The sequence below is a fragment of the Lissotriton vulgaris genome, chromosome 4_1 (assembly GCF_964263255.1).
Source record: "Lissotriton vulgaris chromosome 4_1, aLisVul1.2, whole genome shotgun sequence".
In the NCBI taxonomy this organism is placed as follows: Eukaryota; Metazoa; Chordata; class Amphibia; order Caudata; family Salamandridae; genus Lissotriton; species Lissotriton vulgaris.
This window is the reverse complement of record NC_141691.1, coordinates 1,676,058,722-1,676,065,147: the sequence shown is the minus strand read 5'-3', so window position 1 is coordinate 1,676,065,147 and position 6,426 is coordinate 1,676,058,722.

Below are 6,426 nucleotides of genomic sequence, written 5' to 3'. Positions count from 1 at the left end.
CATATGTGGAAAATCTTCCTGTGCATAGTGACATCTGGGGCACCTTCGATCTTTCGAACCGTCAATAGTATGTAGGCGCTTGAGCGAAAGGTATGTCATGTGGACCATGTTATATTGTATCTGTTTAAACCTGTTGCAGACCGCCTCCTTGCATACACCTCAATTAATTTTTTCCCAATCTCGTGGGGTAATCATCTGTGGATTCTCCTCCTGCCATCTTCCTTCCACTTTGAGAGGTGCACATTGTTTGTCTTCGCCTAGCGCCCTGTATAGGTGGGTGACAAGTTTCCGCCCTCCCGCCATGGCAATATTCGTGACCAGGGAATGCGTGTGTTCTAGGGCTTCTGGAAATGTAGGCCATAGTTGCCGTGCTGTTGCTGCTATTTTGGAGTATTGCAGAAAGTGCCCCGATCCCAACCCAAAAGAGTCTTCCGCTTCCTGATATTTTATGAACCGTTGCTCCGGATGGAGGGCTGACAGCATAAGATAACTTCCCGCCTTCCATTTGTCGATAGACATGACCCGCTCAATGAGCGCGAAAGCTGGCAATAGCCAGAGGTCATCCTCCGGGGCAAACGGTCGCACCTGAATAAGTCTTCGAACCACCCTTACCCAGATGGCAGCTAGCAATCTGCCCAGTGGAGGACACTGTTCCTGTCGCCCTTTCGGTTGCCAGAGGAGCGCGCCCAACTGTTGATCCCCATATGTGTTCGCTAGAAGCGTTCGTTCCTAGGAAAGGTCTGTATCGTGCCAGGCCACGCGTGCTGTAAAATAATAAAGTTTTAGGTCAGGGATTTCCAAACCGCCCCTACCCCAAGTGCTTTTCATGACTTCCAGGCTCAAGCGACAGCATTTTCCATTTGATAACAATTGTATGAGCATCGCATCGATGTCCTTGAATACCTGGCGTGGGAGTTCAAAGAAGGAGCCCTGCATTGTGAAGAGACATCGAGGCAGCACCACCATTTTTATCAAGGTGATCTTCCCCCTCAGTGAGAGTTTGAGCGTATTCCAAAAGGCAATACTGACTCGGAGACCCCTAAGTATCGTCCCCATATTATGGTGATAAAAGACTTCCCTGTCCCTACTTATCCAGATCCTGAGATATCGCAACGTATCTGGCATCCACGGAAGCCCCACCTCTGGGAGTTGAACTCCGCCCCACTCAACCTCCGACCCAACCAGATATAGTTTTGACTTAGTATTGTTGACGTAGAGTCCCGAGGCATTGGCAAACTGATCCAGAGCCGTCACCAATATCGGAAGCGAGTGGCTCGGCTCCCATAGATACACCAGCGCATCATCCTCATACAATGATACAATATGTTCCATAGCCCTGATTCGAACACCCCGCCCCTGGATGACCACACGGAGATTACACGCTAATGGCTCCATCGCCAGGGCGAACAACACGGGGGAAAGTGGACACCCCTGTTGCGTACCCCTGGCTATTGACATTGCATCCGAGACATAGCGCCCTGTGCGGACCCTTGCCACCGGCTGAGTATAAAGGAGTCTAACCCAATTCACAAACCTTTCACCTATCCCCTTTTTTTAATAGCACCTGCCATAGATATTTCCATCTGAGTGAGTTGAACGCCCGTTCGATATCAAGGAAAGCCAAGGTACTCTGTTGGGCCTTGCCCCCTAGTGATTGCATGACGTGGGCAGTATAAAACCAGACTGGTCTTTACGCACCAGTTCCCTGAGATACAGAAGTAATCTATTTGCCAGCACCTGACTAATGATCTTAAGGTCGACATTCAGCATAGAGATTGGCCTGTAGGAGGCAGGGAGTAAGGGGTCATTCCCTGGTTTGGAGATCATCACTATCAGTGCTTCACGCATGGAAGCAGGAGGTATGCCTGCCTCACCGGCCTACATAACAATGTCCAGGAGCCTAGGAACCAGGACTCTCCCAAATTCTTTATATAGTTCCGCCGCCAGGCCGTCCATCCAGGGGATTTAGCTGTCTTCAGGTGAGCGATCGCCGCTCTTACCTCCTCCCCTCTAAAGGGCACCCCCAGAGACTCCTGACTCTCCGGGTCAAGGCAAGGTAGGTCCATCCCAGCAAGGTAGGCCTCCAAAGCCTGGGGGGCAAGATTGGGTTTGGGCTCAGAATATATTTTTGGGAGGTGCGTGGTAAATACCGTATTAATCTTGTGTTGTGTATAAACCAGTCGACCCTGATCGGATTTAAGGGCCAGTATCGGGGGGGCTGTGTCTCCAACCTGATCAAATGCGCCAGTAGGCGTCTGGCCTTATCTCCATCCGTGTACCAACGACGTCTACTCGTGGTCCTATTATACTTGCCCAGTGACTCCCATAGGTCCCCAATCTTTTGTCCTTGCTCTGCCCATTTGGCCGGTCCATCTGGGTCTGTGGGAAGTTCTGCTTCCAGGGCCGCTAATCGCTCCTCCTGATGTTTTAGGTCCCGCTCTAGCACTCTCCTCACCCCCACCTCAGTGGACATACATACCCCCCTCATCACTACTTTCATCGCATCCCATTCGAGCGCCCTCAAGCGGGCCGTGTTCCAGTTCACCTCAAAATGGGCTTCCAACCCTGCTGTGATCGTCTCTTTATAGACCGTATCTGTCAAAGCCTCTGTGTTAAGTCTCCACAGCGGTATTTTGGAAAGCGGGTGGCCCAAAGTGTAGGCCACCAGCAGGGGGGAATGATCAGACAGATACCGGGCCAGGTACTGTGCCTCTAGTATACGACTGGCTGCCATCTCCTGTATAAAGAATAGTCCAGCCTGCTATATGTGTTAGCTGCCGGAGTGCGGCAAGAGTATACCCGACCATCAGGGATGCAGTGCCGCCATATATCTAGTAAGTGATAGTTGCTAAGCATCTGGCTCATGTCTTCTCGTGTCTTGGGTTTGGCATCCTCTTTTGGGGGAGTGCCTATCTCGCTCTCCATCAAAGGCACAGTTAAAGTCTCCTGCAATAATCAGTTCCACGTCAGGTTCCAAGTTAATTTCTCCAGGATCAGACCCAAAAAGTCCCCATCATCAGTATTCAGAGCATAAACGTTCACTAGACACATGTGGCTCCCATCCAATGTCCCCTCCATTACCACATATCGCCCGTCTGGATCAGGACTACATTTTAAAACCTTATAGGGGACTCCAGGCACCACCCACATAAGCGTCCCTCTGGCAAACGCCGAGTAGGAAGTCGCGAAAAATTGGCCCCTCCACCGCCGTTGGTCATATTTCAGGCAGACCCCCCAGAGATGCGTCTCTTGTAAAAAGGCCATGCTTATCTTATACCGCCTAAGATAAGTCACTACCCGAATCCGTTTGACCATGTTATTGAGCCCCCTAACATTCCATGTTATAAGTTCAAAGGTCTGTTGGTCGCCTGCCATAAGTCAAAAATCTTACGTGTCCACAATACCTGTTGTAGAAGTGCGAGGGACCTCAAACGGTAGTGTTGGGATCCCACCTTAGCCCCCCGAAAGCTCTCAAGACCTCTAGAGACCCGGCAAAAAACTTTCCCACCATAGAACAATAAAACAGAACAATGTGAACACCCCCGCCCCCTACCCTCAGGCAGTAGAACCTCATTCTCACAACCCAACCCTGGTCTGAGGACTCAGGACTCAGCCACACAGCCGCCACCCTTCCCACAAATCCCCCTGCAACATTGTAAGCAACAACAACAGTCAGCAAGAACCCTCAGTCCTTGTTATACAACCAATCTGCCTGGCACTGCGCAACCCCGCCCGACCAACGGCCTAGCCAGGCCGCCACAGCGCACTACAGTTAGAGTGTCTAAACTGCAGTGTGGTGGAAGAGTGCCCCACCGCAACAGCTACGCTCTCTCCCCTCCTATAGTCCCTTAAGTTGAAAACCCCCCACAACAGAGTCAAGTTCCATCACCGTTGAGGTCTGTGCTTACAGCGCCACGTGCAGGTCGTCAGACCAGTACCCCCAGTATGGCAGTCCCCTTACTTGTTCACAGGTGGCTCAAGAGCCGTCAGCGACTGGGCCTGCAGTGCCTTCCGGTTCCGATTGAGTTTCTTGGACAAGGCAAAGTGGGGAAAACTGGTTTTGCATCAGTATGCCCTCCAACTCTTCTCTCACGATGCAGTCCGGCCACACCATGATGCAACCCCGTCTGGTATCCCCTGTAGGCCGGACCGTTGTTCTCCAGTGCGGTAATGCTGGTTTCGTTGTCGACCACTCCATCTCCTCTGTTTTTGCTATCCATGATGTTGGTCCTACCCTTCCAGGGCTATCGAATCCATTCAGTCTGTGGCCTCTTGCGGAACATTGAAGAAGTGGACTCTGTCAGCATATTGTACTCAGAGCCGTGCTGGAAACATTAAGCTGGATTTTACATTAGGATCTCGCAGTCTCCGCTTGACCCTCAGGAATTTGTTCCGCAAGTCTTGTACCTTTTTTGTGTAGTCTGGGTAAATATGGATCTCTTGATTCTCAAACCTGGGGGGACCATTCTTGCGGACAAACTGCAGGATTATGTCCCGGTCCCTAAAATTAAACAAGCGAGCAATCAGAGCTCTAGGTAGCGACACCGGATTTAGGGGGGACCGAGGGAGAGGTGGACCCTTTCCACCACAAACATCTTGGAGAGTCCAAGACCCAGAAGGGCGGAGCTGATCTATTCCTCCAAAAATAGGTCAGCCGCCGGACCCTCCGCCTTTTCCAGAAAGCCCAAAAAACTGAGGTTGTTCCTCCTCGACTACCCCTCAGCATCCTCCGCCCTGTCTTTGAGATGAGAGGTGTGCTCTTTAAGTGCGGACACCGACGCCTGCAAGTGTTGGACTTCTGTCCTCAAGGCGGCCAGGTCTCCCTCTATGGCAGTGACTCGGTCCGCCACCTTCTGTAGGCCCAGGCGAAAATGATTTATATCCATGGCCATACCGTCCATTTATTATTCCAGTGCCGCTCATGAGTCTCTAATGGCCTCCAGAATGTCAGCCTTATCCTCGCCGCCGATCCATGTAGCGGTCCCAGCTCTGGGTCCGGTCTAATGGGCTCCGCCAATGTTGGGCCCGGCACCGTGTACTGCATAATGTTGTTGGTTTGCGCTCCTCTAAAGGTTCTGTCTTTCCCCATCACCAGTGGGGGCTTTTCAAGGTTGTCTCTGTGACCCTTTGCTCCATAACTCCATGTGTAGGAATCTATCTCTGGCCTATCCGGGGCCATGGGTGTTTATGCAGGTCCCCACAGCACCCTACTTCCAGGACAGCTGAACACCACTGGAATAAGCGTCTTCTAGTGCTCCTCGCATCGGGCTCTAAGGCATCCGATGGCCATCTCAGGAGTTATTGTCCAGTAGGGACCAATTTCCGGCCAACCAGTTCTCCTCCCAAGGAATACCGAGTGAAACCTCCACTAGTCTGCGGAGCGCCCTCTCCGCTGATGGCCGTCTCAGGAGTTATAGTCTAGGTGCCTGTGGTGCTGCGCCCTCAAGTAGAAGGCCAGTCCCCACTATGCAGCAGTCCGCACACGTGGACTGTGAAGCGTCGTCAGGGACACAGTCGCAGAGGGACTAGACCTGCCCTCCCGGTGCCCCGGGCTCACGGGAAGCGCGCTCCCGGATGTTGTCTAATGCAGGCGGCTAGCGAGTATTCGCGGCTTCTCCCCTCCGGGTGTAAGCACCCCAGGTCCCCCTCACACTGCAGAAGAAGTCCGGGCTCCAATTAGCTCCTCTGCTGAGGCCTCCACAGCAGGGCCATGCCCCCGCCGCCGACAGCCGTCTTCAAACATAAAGCCCTGGGGTCTTCATTGTTGGGCCCCTCAGCAAGTGTTCAGGCCCCACTGCCCCGCAGTCCGCACGTGGGGACCACGCAGTGTCGTCCATGGCCCTCACAGGAAGGATCACAGATTAAGCGGGCCTACCACGGCCTTCCAGAAGCCCTGGGGTCGTGTAGCACACGCCCCGGGTACTGTGCTGGGCAGCAGCGGGCACATTTTCACAGATCCTCACCTCCTGGTTGGTGCTCCCCCAGGACCCTTCTCAAAGCGGCAAGGATTCCGGGCTTCGATCGGCCCCTCAGCACACGTCCCTGCAGCAGGGCCGACCCAGAGCAATCGTCAGGAGGCTGTCTAGCAGGCAGTCGGGGTCCGCGCCGCCATTTTGCATGAAGGAGAACTGCCACAGCTCTAGGGATGAAAAGTTGTTTTCCTAGTCCGCAGGCACGTAAAACAGCACCCAACTGGTATCCTCAGGACCAGGGGTGGTTCCGACCCCGGTTTCAGCACAATGGGCACTATTCCACCAGGATTTATGTAGGATTACGGCATACAGGGCAGGAGCTGCAATAATCTGCGACTAGCCCACCATGCTGCCAGGCCGCGCCCCCCCTTATGGGTGCCTTATATGTTATAAAAGGGAAGTTTAAGGCTTGGCAAAGGAGTTTAAATGACAAATAAACATGGCAGTGTAACAC